Source organism: Apium graveolens, chromosome 10 (genome assembly GCF_009905375.1).
Source record: "Apium graveolens cultivar Ventura chromosome 10, ASM990537v1, whole genome shotgun sequence".
NCBI lineage: Eukaryota > Viridiplantae > Streptophyta > Magnoliopsida > Apiales > Apiaceae > Apium > Apium graveolens.
In genome coordinates this window covers 39,501,346-39,523,274 of record NC_133656.1, presented here as the reverse complement: position 1 = coordinate 39,523,274, position 21,929 = coordinate 39,501,346, and the positions used below count along the sequence as shown (strand labels likewise).

Here is a 21,929-nt window from a genome sequence, read left to right as displayed (position 1 = left end):
ACTGGTGATTTGATTAACTCCATAATTAGCCAAAGAGTCCACCTTCATCGTCAAAGCCTTAAGTTGGGGAGCGATAACAGTTGCTGCATCCAACTCCAGAATTCCTGTAACTTTTCCCTGAGTCAACCTCTGGGAAGGATTCTGGTACTCATTAGCAGCCATCAGTTTAATAAGTTCATAAGCTTCATCATAGCTTTTAGCCCACAAGGCTCCTCCTGATGCTGCATCAAGCATGGGTCTAGAAGTAGCACCCAATCCATTGTAGAAACAGTTGATAATTATCCAATCAGGCATGCCATGGTGTGGGCACTTCCTTAGCATCTCCTTATATCGATCCCAAGCCTCACACAGAGATTCTCCAGTTTGCTGAGCAAACTGAGTAAGAGTATTCCTGATTGCAGCAGTCTTCGCCATAGGGAAGAATTTAGTGAAAAACTTTTGAGCAAGATCTTCCCATTTAGTGATAGACCCTGGTGGTAGAGAATGTAACCAGCTCTTAGCCTTGTCCCTTAGAGAGAATAGAAAGAGTCGCAGCTTGATAGCATCTTCAATCACATCTTTAAACTTGAAGGTGTCATAGATCTCGATGAAATCCTGATGTGCATGTTGGGGTCTTCAGTAGGAGAACCCCCAAACTGAACTGAGTTCTGTATCATCTGAATCGTGCTTGCCTTGATCTCAAAAGTGTTAGCCCTGATGGCTGGTCTGATGATGCTTGACTGAATGTCATTAATCTTCGGCTGAGAATAGTCCATTAAAGCCTTCGAATTTTCTACTTGATCACCCATCTCAACTAAAGCTGGTTCTTCAACTTTCTCTTCTTATTCTACCTTCTTTTCTCCCTCAAAAACTTCCTTACGAACTACCACAAGTTCTTCCTCGGCTTTATCCAGTGTTCTCTTACGAGTACGCGAACGCGTATGCATACACCCTCACTAAAGTACCTGAAATAAAACAAGGAACAACTAAGTAACAATGTCCGAGTTAATGAACTTTAATGACCACTGATGGAAAGCACATAAACTATAAATTAACACTGCAGTCCCCGACAGTGGAGCCAAAAACTTGTTAGTCACTAAACACGCGCTAATAATACAAGTAAGTATACGAGTTCACAAGTAGTATAGAATCTTTTCTAGTTCGTTCCCACGGAGATTGTATTGGTTAAATAAAAAAATTCAAGCACTTAAGCAATAATATATGGTTATTATTCAATGCTAAGACGATAACAAATTAAAGTTGTTATTAACTAAGAATTAAACTAATAATTATAACTACAAGAATTAAAATTGACTGAATGAATATATATGATAGACATGGGATTCCAACTTCATTAAATACTTCATCCAATAGACTTATTATTCTTAACCTTAGCATGCAATTGTGATGACACTAATCAGACAACACGAAACTTATAAACGCCAAATTTCGTTGCACGAGTACCATACTACCAGACATCCACAAAAGAGATAGAAGCTGAATAGACACCAATTATATTGAGACCATATATGTCTATAGAATTTGACAACATAACGGTTTAAGCACAAGTTATCTATCTTGATTACACAGGGCAAGATGGTTAAAATTACCTACAAATCATGCATAACAAATACATGAACCTATGCTAGGATGGCAAGTTCTAAATCCTTAAATTCACTTTCGCTTTATTAAATATTTAACTCACTATCTTATAAGTTCGCGACGCTCATAAGATGAATACGCACAACCAATAATAGGACATCAATCAATCACCACATACTAAGGCATCAACAATTTAACTTAAGAAATCCATAAATAAATCTGCTAGAACCCCACGATAACGACTAGCCCATAATCAGACTCATCATCAACGTGGGTTCCGATGAAAACATGATATAACAAACGTAGTCTTTATAACGAATAAATAACAGAGTATAACACAAGAGTATAGGTTCAACAAAACAAGAAACTAACATCCAAAATTACAACTCAAAACAAAGATTCACAAGAATAAACTAGATCGTCTCCGCCTTTGTTGATTCGTGCTATAGATCTCTTGTCGTCTTCTCCTTAGCTCTGAAGTGTCTCTCTTCTTATTAAAAATGACCTAAAGTTGATTATATAGCAGCCCCATCCAGTGTAGAACTCTTTCTCTCAAAAACCAAGTAGAAACAGGAATTTGTCATCCCGACCCGGCGCGGCCGCGCACTTGATTAACACCGGTACGCTAGCTTTCTGAACTTCTGGTGCGGCCGCGCGCACTTGATCAGCGCGGGCGCACTGGACTTCTGCCAGAAACAATTTCCTTTGTTTTCCTTGCAACTTCGAGCCGGACTTCGCGAACTTTTATTCCAATAACACCTAGACACCATATTAGCACCAAAACAATGCTAATTTACCTGATTACTTAGATAATGCCTGAAATGCAAAATCACTAAAAAACATGTTAAAACACTTAACAATTTGAGTATAAATGCATCAATTCAAAGATTATTAGAGCATAATAAAGTGTCAAAAATGCCACTCAACACTATTATGAAGGATGCAAAAGTCAGACACATCTTGCACTAAAGTCTTGATAGTGTTATGTCCAATAGAGTTATTGGATATAAAATAGCAAAAGAAATATGGGATGCTTTAGAAGTAAAGTGTCAAGGCACACCTGCAAGAAGAACAGGAGGACAATACTTACTCAAGAATATGAGCACTTTGACTCAAAAGATAATGAGTCCTTAACTGAGATCTATGACAGATTTCAAAAGCTGTTGAATGAACCATCTCTTGTCGACAAGGAATATGATTTAGAGGACTCAAACTTGAAGTTTCTACTTGCTCTCCCTGAAAAGTGGGACTTTAAGGTCACATCAATAAGGGATAGCTATCAATTTAATAACACACCTCTAGATGAGATCTATGAAATAATGAAAACTCATGAACTAGAGATGGAGAAAAGGAGCAAGGAGAAAGGATCCAAGTCTAGACCAGTTGCACTCAAAGTTGAACAGAAGCCAAAGGAGAAAGCTAGGAGAAAAGGCTACTCCAAAGGAAAAGCTATGATTGCAAAGTCAGATACTGAATCATCAAATTCTGATGATGACTCAAATACTGATATTGAATCAGATATTGATAGTGATCATGACAACAATGAAGACATGGAACAAATGGTTGCTCTATTGGTTAAAGGCTTCAAGAAGATGGTCTATAAGAACTTCAAGAAAGGAAGAAGATTTTCCAGAAAAGGTTCCAGTTCCTCAAACTCTGATAAGAGGAACAACAGAAGAAGTACTGATTGGAAGTAATCAAAATCTGGAAAACTTGAAAAGACAAAGGAAAGATGCTACAACTCTGATGGAATTGGACACTTTACAGCTGACTGCAGAAAACCCAAAGCTGAGAAGAAATAACCCTTGATCTCAAAGAAGAAAAACTGGGATGATTCATCAGATTCAGATGATGGGATCTAACAATGTTGAATTAAAGGTACCTCAGACTACTCTTGCTTTTGATACCGATGATATCTGTGAATTAAGATTGTTTCTTAAATCTCTGCATGTTAGTTATAGGGATCAAACTTTAGAGAACAATAGAATCAAGAGTGAGAACTCTGGGTCAAGGAAAAAGAATGATCACCTAGAAATTGAGTTGTTTTCCATGCTAGAAATTCAAAAAGAAAGAGATAATGATGTTTATGTTAAAGAAAAATTGTTAGAAAACATGATTATCGAGAAAAAGGAGTTAGCTAAATGAAGAGAGGTTATTAAACTTTGGACTAACCCAGGAAAAATAACTCAGGAAATTTTAGAGAATGGCTGTTGGGGATCAGGATTAGGATATACTAATAGATCTAATTCTGATAAGAAAATTGAAAAAGAAACTGAGAAAAATAAACCAGTAAATAGTGATACTAAGGTTAAACTGTGGCAGCTCAAAAATATAACCAAAAGATAACAACTAAAAAATAAAAATTATTACAAACGGCCATCAACAATATAATTCAAGATCACGAAGGTTCAGTATTTGAATAGTCCAACACTAAAAACTATTATAACTTTTACATAGCTACCGGTCCTCACACAAAACACTGGCGATATTACCCGAGCTCTCACATAAGCCTCAACATCTCCACCGGAAGACTTACGAGCAGTCTGTTTGAATCTAACCATACTTGCTAGCTGAAATAATATTAATAAATAGCAAGAAGTGAGCCAATTTCTCAGCAAGATATATAATGAAACAAAAGTTGACGATATAGCAATTCATAATTCAGAGTTGGGGTGGATGGCATCATTATTCAAGTCAAATCAAATTATTGCTCAAAAACCATTCTATGACGCTACGGATTACAGCCGTTGATCAGCCGCGAAGTAATCCCGAACCTCGCTGGGTTCTAGCAAATTTTAACTGGGATCCCTAGGCAACTTTTAAGCCTAATATATAAGTGTGAAAGGGACTTACGTCTTAGTCAAATCCACCAATCTCAAAAAAACATTCTTTTATTTGAAAAGCAATTATCTTTTATAAAACTGATGCCATAGAGAAATTACAAGGATTCTAAATGATAAAATTTCAATTATAAATCAAGGATTAGAGTTATGAAACTCTTATCAAAAATGAATTATCTTCTCACTAGCAGGTTCATCAAGGATGAGTATCAATGATTCAACAACTAAGGAAGAAAGTATTGAAAAGAACCATAACGATAATCAACAAAGGTAGGGATTTCTAATATCGAGTATATTACATGACATATATCTAGTTACAAAGTTTGGGTATGATAATAAAGGGGTAATGAAGAAGTATGAGGTTGGATCATTGATATCTCAAGGTTTCAGTGGTATAGGGTTATAGTATTAAATCAATAGTGGTTCTATGATCAAGTCAATTGAAATACTTAAGCTTATGAAGGTATTTTGGTATGGTACAAGCAATCAGGGTATATCAATTATAGGTACTAAGTCAATTTGGGGCAAGGTGTAGACAAGCGGATGATCTTTATTTGTGCACAAATAAACTTGGATCAATTGAAACAATCATAGGCATGGCATAACATTTGAAATATCTTAATTTAAGATTAGGGTGCTTGCAACAATATAACATGATGACAAGAATATCAATATCTTTAAGCAGGCATGCTATCATTGTCCAAAAAGGAATGGTTCGGAATACTTACCTTAGAGAAGGCTTTATCTAGAACTCGACTTGGCTTAGGAGAAACTGGGAGCACTACTCGACTTGATGGAAAGCTTCCTATATTCACTTGATCCTACACAATAATAATAACTCTCATTATAAAAGTCTCTTATAAGAACAATTGACCTTCTTGCTAGTGCACAATTTGACTCCAAGTAGCATTTAGTGTCCTATTTCGTATAAGACCTAAAATCAACATACATTACTATATATTATCATTATTACCCCTTGGAGCACATAAGCACAGTTAAGTATATGTACTATATTATTTAGACTTGGTGCATCATTGGGTATTGAATGATCTCACTCATTTAATCTCCACCAATTGACTAACATAGTACAATTTTACTAGTCTCAAAACTCGAAGTGCCTAATCTTGGTAATCCCATTTCTCTTGACCAAAAATATGGCTTTACCCTATACTGACCTCTATCTACTTGTAAACACTAAGATCTACCTAGGCCTCATTCATAGGGTTCATAAAACTAAGTGTTAAGTCATAGTGTTCTCATTTGCATTCCCTCGGTGACACCTTGTGTGACTTACGTCTTTGACACTCTTCTACTCTAGGCATTCCTCCCAAAATTATCCCACTGGACTGTTAAGAGCTAAATCTAAATTATTCACTTTGAATGATATCAAGGTCTAACCTAGGTCTCCCTGGGCCTAACCTCAAAGTTGACACAAATCTGTTTGATGACTTAAAAACTGCCCTGTTTTTGACTTACTATTACCCATTGATTCTTACTCTAAATCAACATATTTAGACTTGAAAACCTTCCTAGACTTCCTAGTATCAGTACTAACCAAGGCCTGATGAGGGCCTACACATAAAATCACTTTATGACCCCCAAACGATACTAAACATAAACTATCCCCTGTTTTGACAGATTTAGCGCTTTCGCTTGTACGCCTAACTAAATGGTAAGTTTTCTTAAATCTATTTCCTCTGGACTAAAATATATATCAAGTCCCAACTTTCTGTAGCTCGGGCCTCCCAAGTCCTAAGGAATGCCCATCCAAAACTCACCTACAACTAGTGTGCAAATCTGAAAAAATAAAGTGTCCGACTTTAAACCTTTACACCTTAACTCCCACTTTAAAACCAAGTAATCAACCTTTAATCAAGCAACCCTACTACACTAATACCCTCAACTAATGCCTCAAAAAGTGTGGAGATCATTCATAGCTTAGTGCACCAACTTGCAAATAAATTACCAAAAACAACACAAGTTAGTAACCATCAAAATTTGACTTACCAAAGAAGATTATTTCTTACAAGTTCGACTTATAACACTTATCCAACAACAATGATCATGCACACTAACTTACCTTAGCTAATTTTAACAAAACAACATGGTAACAACTCCTATTATGCACAATCAAATTAAAAAATCATAAGTTAAAACCATACATGCATGCCTTCGAATATACTAGCAAAGATACCATGGTTTTTAATCAAAATCTCTTATAAAAAGCAACATGCAAGCCTAATAATAGCTATATCTATAATGATCACTAACATGCAAAGAGTTTTATCAAGTTTTCTTTACAAAATATATGTTACTAGCACATAAATATACTAGAATCAAGTAAAACAACAAGAAACCATCCATTCGGCTCCTAGCAAGCCATTACCGAATGGATTGGAGTGCAAACAACACTTGAACAAGTGTGAAACACTCATGCCTAGTCATTTTCATCCCCAAATGTAATGTATCTCATGGTGAAAACGTTGGATTCACAAGAATCAAAGGTGTTCTCTTGAGTTTAAACAAAAACACAACCATGCGACCATTAAACATCAACTTCTCAACATAAAAGCTTTGTGAAGTGAATAAACTAAGTATAGGGAGTGTAAATTACACTAAAAGAAGGTGATTAATTGAATGAAAATGGAAGGAGATGGTGGTGGTGGTGGTTCGGCCGAGAGGGAGGGAGAAGAGAGGAGAGAGTGGAGTGTGTGAGGTGAGTTTGAGTGTTGGAGTGGTCTTTATTTTATCCACATGCAAAGAGTTAGTGGACACTGCATTTACCAAACTATCCATCTCCCACTACTAATCATTATTTGCATGCAAGGTCATTTGAGTAATTTGGCTAGTGGAGAAGTGGTTAGTGGGGTTGGAAATTCCAATTGTGTCCTTGTCTTTGTATTGGGAGTAGTATGCATGCATGGGCAATGGAGTAATTTACTAATTAATATTCAAATTAATTACAAAGAATAAATTTTATAAATAAAAATATAACTCTATAAATTACAAGAGTGGTATCATAAAATAGCTTAGAATTTTAGAAATTTTATAAGATCACTTTTGAAATTTATTGATAAAAATATTTTTAAAATGATTTTTCTCTAATAATGAAATACACTTTATAAATAAAAAAAACAAATAATCCATTTCTTGCTTTCTAAATTCTTAAATAATTTTACATAATTATTATGCATCAATCCAACACACAAGCACATATTCTTAAAATTTTATAAATAAATCAATTATAATTATAAAATACTCAATTAAAGATCAAATGAAATATTGGTTGTAACATCCTCTCCCCTTTAAAGGATTCTATCCTCAGAATCTAAGAGAACATGTTAGGATACCGGGATCGCATTTCAGACTCTAGATCTCATGTTGACTCTTCAACTTTGGGATTCCTCCAAAGCACTCTTACCAACCTTACTGACTTATTTCTAAGACTCTTTTCTTGCTAGTTCAGTATTTTGATAGGTTGCTTCACATATGACAAATCTGCCTGAATTTCTGTCAGTTCATACTTTATCACATGATTGACATCCAGATTATATTTCTTAAGCAAAGACACATGGAATACATTATGAACATGCTGATATTGTCGCGACAGAGCTAATTCTAAGCCACCTTCCCAACCTGATTCAAGATTTCAAAAGGACCTATATATCAAGGTGCTAGTTTCCCTTTCTTCGCAAATCTAATCAACCCTTTCCATGGTGATACTTTAAAAATACAACTTCACCTATTTGGAAACTCTCATCCATTAGAGCAGGGTTAGCATACTTTCATTTCCTATCTTGAGCAGCAAGCAATCTTTTCTGGATCAGTTTGACTATCTCTTTCATTTGTTGGACCAATTCGGGACCTAGAATCTTTCCTTCTTCGACTTCATCCCAACTTGTTGGTGATCCGCATTTTCTTCCATATAAAGCTTCGTACGGCGGCATGCCAATACTAGAGTGATGACTATTATTGTATGATAATTCCACCAGTGGTAAATGATCATCCCAACTTCCCGCAAAATTGATAGTACAACTTCGTAACATGTCTTCAATTGTTTGTATTGTTCTTTCGCTTTGACCATCTGTTTGTGGATGATATGTCGTGCTCATATTCAGTTTTGTGCCAAGACTTTCTTGAAATTGTCACCAAAATCTTGAGTTGAATCACGGATCTCGGTCTGAAGCTATCGATATAGGTACGCCGTGACGTAACACGATTTCGCACACATACATATGAACCAAACTACCTAATAAAGTCATCTCATTGATTGGTAGAAAATATGCCGATTTTGTAAGGCAATCAACTATAACCCATATGGCGTCGTGTCCGGATTTTGTTCGAGGTAATACCACTATAAAATCCATGGAAATATTTTCCCACTTCCATTCTGGAATCTTTAATGGCTGAATTAAACCGCTCGGTCTTTGGTGTTCCGCTTTTAACCGTTGACATGTATAGCATTTTACGTCCCATTCTGCAATTTCTCTTTTCATGTTTGGCCACCAAAACTTCTTTCTCAAATCTTCGTACATCTTGGTGCTTCCCGGATGGATTGAAAGTCTCGAATTGTGGGCTTCTTGCAATATCTCATTTTTCAGTTCAGTTACTTGAGGAATCCAAATTCTTGATGAAAAGCTTCATATACCTTGCTCGTCTCTTTGCGTACATATTTCCTCTCCTGTCAGTTGATTATTTTCTTGACTTATCACTTCTTCTTGACATTTTCTTACCTTCTCTAACAGTTCTTGCTGAAAGATCATAGCATGACAAATCTCTTCTAACCTTCCACGAACACAAAGTTCTAATTCGAATCTTTCAATTTCTTCAGACAACTCCTTTGGCATTGTGATCATATTCATTCTTTCCTTTCTACTGAGACCGTCAGCTACAACATTCGCCTTCGCTGGATGGTAATGTATCGAACAGTCGTAATCCTTGATTAGCTCCAACCATCTTCGTTGTCTCATGTTCCTCTTCCGACTTTGAATATATCAGAATGTCATCGATGAATACTCTGATGAACTTGTTCAAATATTTCTTGAAACCTCAATTCATTAGATCCATGAAAGCTGCAGGGGCGTTTGTTAACCCAAATTGCATTACTAAAAACTCGTAATGTCCGTATCTTGTTCTAAATGCCGTCTTCGGAATGTCTTCTGGTTTGATTATCAACTGATGGTATCCTGACCTCAAATCAATCTTGGAGAAGCACTTAGCTCCTTTTAATTGGTCAAATAGATCATATATCCTTAGTAACGGGTATCTGTTCTTAATCGTCAACTTGTTCTGCAGCGACTCGTATATTTTTATATACTATTTAAGTGTGTAATTATTGAATAATTAATTAAATAAAATATGTGTACGACTTCTATCAGCCATGTTTTATTTTATTATTATCTATGTGTGATTTTTCGGTGTACCGGGTTGTTCGCGTAATTAATTATTGAGTTGTACTGAATTAATTAAAAGTGGATATAATGCAAATTTATTTGCATAAATATTTGGAATGTCTCTAAAAAAATTTATGGTTTATTGTGACAATAATTATTTTTGGGATTTTATAAAATTTAGAAATCAATATTTCATCAATTTTTTAGCCCTGTATGACTTTCTGATTTCATTTATCTGTAAAATCCGTATTTAATTCCAGAATTCTTCAAAAATTATGAAACTCATATTTATTGAAGTTTGGAATATTCGTAGAATTTTAAAATTATTTTGGGAATTTTTTGGGATTAATTTCACCCGCGCGTTGATTCGTTTAATTATTAAAAGCGGGTATAAATTGCATTTCAGAAATTATTTTAAAATTACGAAATTTATGTTTTTATTAACTTCGGGATATTTATAACATTTTAAGACTATTTTCATGATTTTATGAAATTGTTTTAAGTGTATCTCGGTTCGTTAATTATGAAATGCAGGTATATTGCGCGATTAATAAATTCTTTAAAAATTACGAAAGTTTTATCTTGTTTGTTTTTGGATATTTCGAAAATTTTAAGATTATTTTGGAACCGTTTCGGTGAAATTTTATACGCTATATATATCGTTAAATTCGTGATTTAACTAATAGGGGGTACGTGTCCTTTATTCTGGACACCTGTTTTACTCTCGGAACAGCAGCACGGATTAACATCATTTCACAGTTCTCTCTCATCTCTCTTATCTTTTTCTCTCCCGCTCCCTCATTTTCTTCTCCTTTCGCCGGTGCTATGCTTTCTTGTAACACCCCCAAATCCGGGATCGGGGATCCGGGTCTTTACGAGTTCCATTTCCCTTAATAACACTCAATCTAAATAAACAACCAACTACGGCGTACAGTGACCCCACAATACACACACACACCACAAGTTATAGTCTCTGAGATGAATACCAAAAATAACACAAGACATTTTATTCCACAATTATAAACCATTACACCTTAAAAGGGTTTCTGAATAAATTTACATTTTCCTTGCAATTATTACAGTTCATAAATATACATCAGTCTAGTACATCAACAGTTGAAAACCTGGCCTATTGGTAGTTTCTACCTCATCTACAGCGTCATCAACGCCTACCAAAAACTGCAGAACGTTTCCTACCCGCTTGCGAATTGGCAGCTTAGTCGTGTTCATTTTGTCTATCTGTTGTTGTGTGATGAAAGAAGAAAGCAAGGGTGAGCAACAAGACCACCAAAATAATATGTATAATGATTAACAATATATAAGCATTTCCATCATAATACTCATGAAAGTCTTGGTCAAGCAGATATGAACCAAGTTTGATATCCTAACGCGACCAAGTCGCAAAATATTCAGTATATATCATTGCAAGGTGATCTCATATATCTAACCTCGTCTCAACGTTTTTCTGAAAATCTTTGTCATGCATAAGATAATCATTTACTAGATATAAGTTGAAAAGATGAAGTTACTAGATACTCCAATATACTTATATCTTTTCCGAATACGACTTGAACTACCACCGTTCAAGGTATAATCAGTTTCAAAAGTTCATCACATAGATGAAACTACAAGATAAGACTTGAATAAATTAAATCTTTGAAATATTGTTCAAAAGAAATGAAGCGAGATACTTCATTAAGTACTGATATATATATACACCTATATATATATATATCTCATACATTTCCTGAAAACCTCTGTCATGAAAAGTATAAACAGAGTTGTCATATCCAATGAATTTGGAAAGAAGAGGATTTTGGCATAAACGTGATATCTTGCTGATCAGGAAAATATACCAATAAGTAACCTTTTCTACTAGTAGATGGACGAATTCCCCACTGGTCATCACCCTGGCCGCATTAGGACCTATGCTGGACTGCCACTCAGCCACTTACGCATTGATGGACTCCCACTGAGCCACTTACAGTTTCATGGACGCCCACTGAGCCCATGTTGCTTATGCCGACTCAAATAGATGGACTTACTTCCCGAACATTGGGCAAGTAATCAAAATGTTTTCTCAAAACAGCTACCTCGTTGCGAATATAAAATACACCACAGAGCCGGATCCCTCAGGCTTTGAGCGAGTATTTAAATTCACTTCGAAAGGAAGATGTTAAATCTAAAAATGAGTTTTGGGATCCGCTGTAACTTTTTAAATTATTTTGAAGACTCGAAAACATTTTAAAGCATATTTAGAGTAATGATGATTTAATAAAATAAATCATTCCCGATATGTTAGAAAATATCTGAATATTATTATTTAAATAATATTCCCATAAGGATAATCTTTATATAATAATTGAGGTGGAAGTTTTTAAAACTCATACTTGAAACAAATAATAAATAACAAAAGATATACTTATACGAAAGTACGATCCTTATTTGAATAATCGAAAATAAGTTTGATTATTATTCAAAACCATCGAATATATCTTATTTGATTAATAGTTATAGAAAACTATATATATACACATATATTATACTCAGGAACATCGACTCCCAGTTTAGAAAAAATGTTCACCTTTGGGTCCCCTATACTAAGGGTATACGCAAAAACTGCTTATCTCTAGCATAGGTATTATGCAATTTATAAGCATTTGAATTGATAATAGAATATCAAGATTTCATAATATGGATATATAGACCATATTAACATGCTCCAATATATCCCAAGATTTGCTAATAACAGTCATGCACTTATCTCAAGATAATGCATCAATATATTTACATCACAACAACAATATAACGGGTAGAAAACTTTCCTGAGTGTTCCGGGGTAGACTTAAGCTTAAATTGGGTCCGGTAACCTATGAACAACAACATAAGCCAGATTTGTACCATGGTCACTTAAGAAACTAGTCAAAACTCACTCATACCCTAACGGTCGCTTATACGCTTGACGATTTGCGTTAATCGCTCGCGTACCCTCGGCTCCACCAATTTTAATAAATTAACCGATATGAATTTTAAGGCGACTCTTTCGCGAATACTCTACCAACTACCTAACCCACCATACATAATTGTTACGTACTCCAATTAGTTATTTAAGGACCTTAACCAAGGTTTCAAAGTTAAGAGAGGGATAATGGTACATTCGCGAAACGTCGTTACTTAAAATGGTCGTTTCTCCTAAACTGTACATCAGAACCAAGAGACCACATATCAAAACGAAGGTTACGACACGCTCTAGCTAAACATGGCAAAGTTACAGATTGGTTATTGAGCTTTCTGTCCTGAACACTAAGAACAAGCAGTTGAATAAAAACGGGCATTACGACGGCTATGTTAACGCGATTACCAATGTTTAAACTACTCCAATCAACCAAAATTCAACTCACAACCACCAATACAACCAAACTTCATCCAACCCTTACTACATCAGTCCATATCCTCAAGATTTTCCAATTTATTCAACCACAAACATGAATTACTAACTATACTTAAGTTTCATTAACTATAAAAAAGATTCAATCATCCAAATCACTACAAATCCAACCAAACTTTAAACACACAAACATCATGCTTCTCATATACTATAACAATCAAAACCATTCCTAAATACTCAAAAGTAAAACTAGGGTTTGAAGTTTATACCTTCTTGAAGCTTATTAACACAAGACAAGAGCTTTGAATGCCTAAATGAACCTTAATCCTTGCTTGTATAACCTTAAACTTTCATAAAAAATAAATAAAAACTAAAGTTAATCTTGAAAGTTACTATTCATCATCTCCTTCCTCGATTTATTGGAAGAGATTCATGAGGAATTGGAAGCTTAATGTAACATCCGGGATATATCGTGTAATTATTTATATCAATATATGATTATTATATGAATATTATATAAATTTTTGGTAAATTATCTGTTGATTGATAATAATATCTGGATGTTTGTATATAATAGAATGTGAGTATGTTAATTTTAATATGCCCAGAATAAAATATAGATAATTAAGGTATTTTTCTGTTAATTTTTGGAGTGTTATATGATTTTATAATGATTTATGAATCTATTAATTATTTTCTGAATAATTACAAAATTATTTTATAAAGCCGAGAATCGTCAGACTTCAACCGTTTTTACAACCCGAAACTCTTCCAAAAACTCCTTCCTAACCAAATCTGGTAATTCCGGACATTTTTTGTGTTTTGACTTTTTCGATCCGGATTACTGTTTGACCCGTGCGCGACCCAGCGCAAGATTTTCGATACGATAATCATTTTGGTAAATCAACTAAACCCGTATTTTTGAAATACGAGGTATTATTACATTATTTTTGTATAGAGTGTTTTATAAAAATCCTGGTTGGGATAATTATCCAAAACTGATATCAAATCGGATCGTTATTGCAGTTACTTAGCGGCTCAGCAACTAATTTAACGATCCAAAATGATCCAGAACGAACCAATATTCCGTAAATATAAATAACATACTTCTTATTTTATTCGTTTATTCATTTACAACCAGTAAAAATACAGTAAATACAGAGAAAAACCCTGAAACCCGATACGTTCTTGAAAATCAAACGCATAAATGAAGGCGTTACCGAACTCCGATTCAAGTATGTAATATATCAAAACGAAGCTCTCGAAATATAGAATCATAATCAATCATCAGTTTTTGTCCAGAAATTAAGGTATTTTTCTGATTTAATTATTTAAATTCGAATTAATTATGGATTAAAATATGAATTTTTATTCGTGATGTTGTTTGTGTGATTTGATGGCATAATCTTGTAGATAATCTCTTCCTGGTCATTTTGGTATATTATATGATGAATTTGGAGTTCAATAACACATAGAAATTGATGTTTGATTCGCTGCATGAAGAACTAGGGTTTATAGGTTTATGAATATTCTTAATTAAGGTTTGGGAGTTTTTAATTTACTGAGTCTGGAAAGATTCGGAGGCCATGAATGGATTTTGTGAAATTATAGATTCGTTTTGATATAAGAAAATTGAATTTTGGTTTAGAGATGGGTTAAATCGGTAGTCGGCCGGAGTTCGTTGAGCTCGCCGGCGACTGATTTACTTTCTGGCCGGAATCAGCTATTAGTCGGTTGTTTACAGCTATTGTTACATGTTCTGGTTTCCTGGATCGATATGTGTTTTGATTGCATTTAAAAACGAAGCAAACCGACGCGTTTCATGACCAAATCAGGGTTGCCCGAATCGGAAACCCTACCGTAATCTAGGGAAGATCCGATTGTTCTTCCCGACCCGTTTACCCGGTGTTGACCCGCTTCAATAACCTGATTTCTTTTTAAAATAATTTCAAAATTCTATTTTTATTTTCTAAAATCCATTTTTTTACTTCCAAAAATACTTTTTAATTATTAAAAAAAAAATTCAGAATTGAAATTATTTATTTAATTAATTTTAGTAAATAATTATTTATTTAATTGGTCAATTAATTTAAATATTAATTGATTAATTAATTTAATTATTTATTAATTAATTTAAATTGATTATTTAATTGGATTTAATCATTTCTTTTGATTTAAAAATCTCGAAATATAATTTCGAGCTTTAAAATATTATTTTAAATTATTTTCAAGGCTCGATAATTATTATAAAACTATTTTAAAGTCATATTTAGGTATTCAAACCCTATTATTTAATTATTAAATTATTCGGAGACTGTTTTAATTCCGAAAAATGTTCAAAAATTCATAATAAATCAATCGTTCGTCCGTTTAATAAGAAACGAACGTCTCTAGGCTCAGAAAAATATTTTGTTTCTATTAAAAATATTTTCAAGACCTAAATTCCTTTGTATCTAAAGGACGTTTGTTTTATGGATCATTCCCAGTCAATAATTGATCGATAAAATATTCTTTTTGACCCGTTTTTGATTCTAAACGTATTAAGACCTATCTTTTGTCGATTCAACTTATGTGCCTTATGAATTACGTGATTATGTGTTATATGATTACATACCCTATGTGTATGTGTTATGTGAATAATAAGTCAGCGTGTCTTTTAAACATTATCTGGTTATGATGTGATCCTTATATATTATTATCGGGCGGGTAGACGATATGAATAAATGTATAGACTAGACAATTATATGTTGTCAGTTCATTAAATAGTGTTATTTGTGATAGATCCGCATAGTGCGAGACGTTCAAAGCCAGATAGAGATTGTAGAAATGAAGCCTGATTGCGTGTAGTAATGAAATAAGTGGATTCAGAATAAAGATAAATCTAAGAGGGTAGATGATAAGAAAGGCCAAGTAGCCTGTCAAGGGAAATACAAATACAACAGGACTGAGTGATATAGCAGCTAGTTAAAGATCAAATGATTATCAATTGAGGCAAGTATTCCTAACCTTTCTCCTTAAATACTGCAATTATTTATTCGCTTCTATTCTAAATTCAGAATAGTTAACTATTTTATATTTCACTGCAATTACTCTTATTATGCCAGTTCTTTTCATTATTGTTCCTATAATTCGATTGCTCTCTTGAGCAAATACCCATTCTTTCGGATTATTTGCGAACCCTGAGTTGGGATGTTTTGAAATCAAAATGATTTGACATCAAAATACTCTACGGGGTGGACGGTTATTATGAGGAGCAGTGATGAGCTGGATCCTATGGGTCAGGGATGAACCGGACCCTTTAGGCCATAGTTGAATGTGTGCCCCATATGTTGGTTGGGTCTATGCAGTTGGGTATAGATCCACACTATCTCCTGACTAATCAGCAGGTTATAGTGCATATGTTGGTTTCTAGTGTCCAGTCTAATTTATTGTTGATCGCCATTAACGGCATTCCTTCCCAAATAGTTCATAATTATGAACTGAAACAGAGATTTGGTTCAAAAGGATGAAATATTAAACGATCACTGTTCTTTTACAGGAAAATGTGATTTATGATTAAAGGTCAATGAGGGCCGATGTTTTATTCGCTCAACTATTTAAATATGTAAAGACCTTTTTAAAATCATTCAACAATCATTTCCAGGAGTTTTATGATCTGATACCTCGAAACCATTTACGATAATTGCTGGGAATTTTTGGCTCACTCTTGCTTTGTGAACTCTTATTTCTTTCAGTATCAAATGAGGGAAAAATGAATAGCTTTTAATAGACAGCAAAAGTGGTGAGATTCCAGCTGAAGAAATTGGAAATGTCAGAGTGATCAATACAAGGAAATTAGTAATAAGGTAATGAAATTGTACTTAGATAATGTAAATTTTAGAAGGTTAGATTCTTGTTTCATACTATAACCTGTAAGCGATCCTGAATATGAGGGGTTATCTGTATATTTATTTTAATATACAGGTTTTTATTATTATGTAAAGTTGTGTAGTGACACCCAATCCTGACCCCGGATTTGGGGGCGTCACACTTCAACTCCTAGGATAACCATAACTAATCACCAAGAAGCTAAGGAAATTACCTTGGATTTGTTTATGGAGTGAAGCTTGGATTTTGCAATTTTTCTTCTTGAAAAAAGAAAGGGCCGAGAGCTTGTTCTTGGGAGAGTAAAGTCAACTTCAATTTTATGTTTTATGATTTTTCTTGGTTGCTTCTTCTTTTTGGTTTGGCAAATAATTAGAATTTTTACCAAGGTTAATTTTGCATGGCCAAGAATCAACCAACAACACACTTCTCTTGTCATGCTTATGTCACCATGCTTGTGTCATCTAGTTAACACATGTCATCTCCTTGTTGGTGTGATGACATCATCATCCACTAACCTATTTGATTAACCCTTAATTACTTGGCTAATGACCGCTTATCGTTTATACGGTTCGCTTAACTTTCGTTCTCGTTTGTCGTTTGAGGGATCATATCCGGGATCTTATTACTTGGGTTCCCCTAACTTTTCTCAATATTTTATATTTCTTTCATGATCCTCTCTTATAATCCTTGAATTTAAATCATTTTAATCATGTTACCTTATACTCAATTCTTTCGGTATCTGGTGGATTTTCGGGAAAAAAATCAAAGTGTTCGAATTCGAATTTTGACGACCTTTACATACACTCATTTACTTTATGGAATACTAATATGATCTTAGAATTTCCATAACAGTACTCCTATATATCGTGATCTGATAATTTTTCTTAATCAGCATAGTTAGCAAAAGTTACTATTCATCAGGGTTTTAAAAATTTCCAAAATTTTGGGTTATTACAGTCTCCCCTCCTTAAAAGGATTTCGTCTCGGAATCAGATAGAAAACAGTTGGGGATACTTTCTTAGCATTGCACTTTCTAATTCTCCAGTCAATTTTCCCGCATTGTGATTCTACCACCAAACTCTAACTAGTTCGATAACCATGTTCCTAAGCACTTGCTCCGCTGGATCATACTTCCTTAACATTGATACTTGGAACTTATTGCGAACTTGTTGCAGGTTCGGGGGTAGGGCTAGTTTATTTAATAACTTCCCAATACATCTTAATATATCCAAGGGTCCAACAAATCATGGACTTAGCTTTCCTTTCTTTCCGAAGCTCATCAATCCTTTCCAAGGATTTCCAAGGTGATACCTTTAATAACACTAGGTCCCCTACTTCATACTCTTTGTCCTTTCATTGTCAAATCACCATACTTCTTATGTCCATCTTGGGCTACTACCAGCCATCCTCTGATTAGATCTATTATATCCTTGGTCCTTTGGACCACTGCTGGTCCGAGCATCTTGCGTTCTATAACTTCATCCTAACATAAGGGAGATAAACATTGTCTTCCCTCAAGGATCTCATAAGGCGATATCTCGATACTGACATACGATCTATTATCGTAAGAAAACTCAATCCGCGGTAAGTGATCATTCCAAATTCTTTCAAGTATATTGTACAGACTCTCATCATAGCTTCTAGCATTATAGCTTTTGCTTCTTAATACCCACTCTTTTCCAGTTCATAATCATTACTATCTTCCGTACAAAATACTATTCTAGATATTCCTGTACTCGTTAGAGTTTTATAACCTTTTAATAAATGCGTCAACCTTAGTATCACGAATGCGTTTCCATTCCGAATACCACCATACTTTTACTACTCCTTTTTCAGCTGCTTCTATTTTCCAAAGTTTGATCAATAATATAGAAGTAAAGGAATTTATTGAGAGATCACTATGATCATGAACACTTGTTCTATTGTATAGTTAGTATAGAAGGTGGCCAACCTTTAGTACTTGACAAGCAATTAAACAATAGATGGTATCCTACTAGGCTTCTATCACATAGATAGATAGTCATTCAACAATACCTCCCCTTCTGGAAGGGTTGTTCTTCTCATCTTACACGAAATGAAAAGTAGAGAAAAGAGCGAATTTAAGAGCAAAATAAAAATACTGCCAAAAAATATCTGGCTTGGAATCTACCTCTGAACTATAGAGGTTTATCAAAGGAGAACAAAAAATATATATGTATATATCTCATCATCAAGTATTAAAGCATCGCAATCCACATTCCTAAATATTTACTATTCCGTCCATCATCCTATGGACCCATGCTCTCGCTCGAGCTCATAAACACTCACCTTTGAAACTCCCTCGACATCGAAACTCGAATAAGGGATTTCATTCTAGACATCATTGTTACTAGAATTCTATGCTCGCACTACAACCTTCCTCATATAGTAATACGACTCTCTATTCATAAGAGGGAATAAATACATAATATGTAAATAATCCACTAGTTAGTCTATCAATGATAACTTATACATCAACATGACCCCATTATGGTACTCAATCTCAACATCCATTCCAATACAACTCTCACGGTTGTAATCGACTCATTACTCGCAGAATCATTGTTGCATTACTATGGTCCACCACCGACCTACTGTAGTCATTCATTTTCTATGAAATCTTAATAGCTAACCATACAGAGTCCATACATGTCATATCGAATTCTTCTAAGGAGGCAACATAATCACCATTCCATGATTCATGAAGAACACTCCTGAACTTGGCGTACATATGACATGAAGCAGATAAAATTGCAGAAGAGTTTCAATAAAAGCAACGATAGTAGGTTAATACCATTCTTAATCATATGCCTTCAATAGAAGACTTATCTCAAGGGTTTTTTTAGTCCTTTTTTTTGAAACATTGTCCTGGCTTATTCTCAAGATAGGACCTTCTAAGATAGATAGCCCGCTCATGGTGATTACATGAATTAAATCTTTACCAAACTACTATTACGGTTGAGTATCGCACAATCATCTGAAGGAATATCAATCTTTCACACCATAATACAACCTTCATGGCTTTAACCATCATTACTGTATTCCTCTGGCACGAGCACCTATAATTGTCTTCTTACACTTAAAGTGTCTACCACCTCTTTGGCCTTTCTTGATAGTAATATTTCCTTACAATCAATATCATTTTAACCACCTTCAACTAAATTTTCTACCTCATTTCAAATCACTGCTTATGTGAAAATGCTTTTCTTAAGTCCTTGTGAGTAAAGTAAAAAAAAAATCACCATTTTTCCATAAGTCACTGCCTTAGTCTTTAAATGTAAACATTACAACGGCTGACTCTCGATCATACTTAGGACGTCTTTTATCTTGGATCCTTCTTGCTTTAACAATTCTGACCTCCATTGGTTCAATCTATACTTCTTATGGTTTAACACGTGCCCACCTGTCATTATTATAATTACACCATATTTCCTTTATCAAAATTTCTATTCTTGAGAACTTTGAATATTACCTTTCTCCTTGTAAAACCTCTAAGGTTATCCTTAAATTCTTCATCCGGTACTCCTTAGGTACATGGGATATCAAGATACCATTTACTAATACTAGAACCATTGTCTATATAGTTCTGAAAACTTTCTCCATTGATCTTTAAAGGTTGTTGTTGCCTTAATCCTTCATTATGTATTACCCAAACTCATAATTTCCCTAATAAGGGTAAAATGCCAACCTTATGCATTCCCCCATGGTTCATCTCAAGTTATCGAGGTCCCATTCTTAATTCCACCCTTTTTTAAAAAAAAGTACTTGCATCCTTCTATAGATAAATCAAGTCATATATCCTTGATAAAGGTATCTTATTCAATCATTCCCACCTCGATAATCTATACCTAATTTCACAATAGCATCCTTATTCAAACTGAGGTCAATCCATATGGCCTCCAAAAGATAACAACGGTTATCCGCTTTTCTATCCTGATTTAGTAATGATAATAGGGATGTTCTGGAAGATATTGGGCGTGTTCAACGTGAACTTCTTATTAATAAATCCTCATTCACAACTATTATTTATCTCAACGGTTTTCTCAATATTGGGATATCTCTTATACCTGGTGTTTCACTTTTGGATATCACGTCATAGGTGTTACATACACTTCACATTCTTGAAGGTCACTTCCTTCATCCAATTTCGTAATTTCTTACCGCTTTTTTTCCTAAGTCTATCCGCGTCTTATTATTTATCCTTCGAACTATCTCAAGGTTTCCTCGAATCCTCCCAACTTAAAGGGGATAACATATATGTATCACTTATGCCTTCAAACTTCGACTTTACCTCATGGTCAATCACCATCACCCTGATGATTACTCACTTCTCTTTATCTTTATTGCTAGGGTTCCTTAGGATTTCCGCATTCCTAACTCCCTTATCGTTCCTCAACTTTATTTCCTTTATATCCATTTCCTTTTCAGTCTTCTTATTTTCATTTCTGTTGCAACCATTTCGTGAACCAACACAACATAAACATTGATTTCCAACATCCCGTCATTCAGGATTCGTGTCCTCATGACGAATCTTAACAACTTTTACAACTTAGATTCATATTTCATTATACTCGTTCGCTTTTGTTCTGGCTCTAAAGCTTTCACACTATCTCTATAAACTTGGGAAGTACTTTCCCGAAAACAATTGACTGAACTTTAATCAGTTTATTATAACATGTGGCGCCGTGTCTTTCTTGGCCTTTCACCAATGGGTGGCCTCTCTCTTAGGAAGGTAAGTGACAAAAATAGTCTTTTGCACTTCGTCAATCATTTAGAATCTCAATGTTTCCTCTATTTCCTTTAGCCAAGCTCTTGCCTCGACTGGGTCAACTTGTTCCTTGG

General features: G+C 34.4%; 1 non-coding gene across 1 annotated transcript; it reads left to right on the top strand.

Annotated features, from left to right (window-relative positions):
- The first annotated feature begins 292 nt into the window (after positions 1 to 292).
- Positions 293 to 399, top strand: LOC141694541 (small nucleolar RNA R71). Its single transcript, XR_012563835.1, has one exon. It is a non-coding gene; the product is annotated as a small nucleolar RNA R71 (small nucleolar RNA).
- The last annotated feature ends 21,530 nt before the right edge of the window (positions 400 to 21,929 follow it).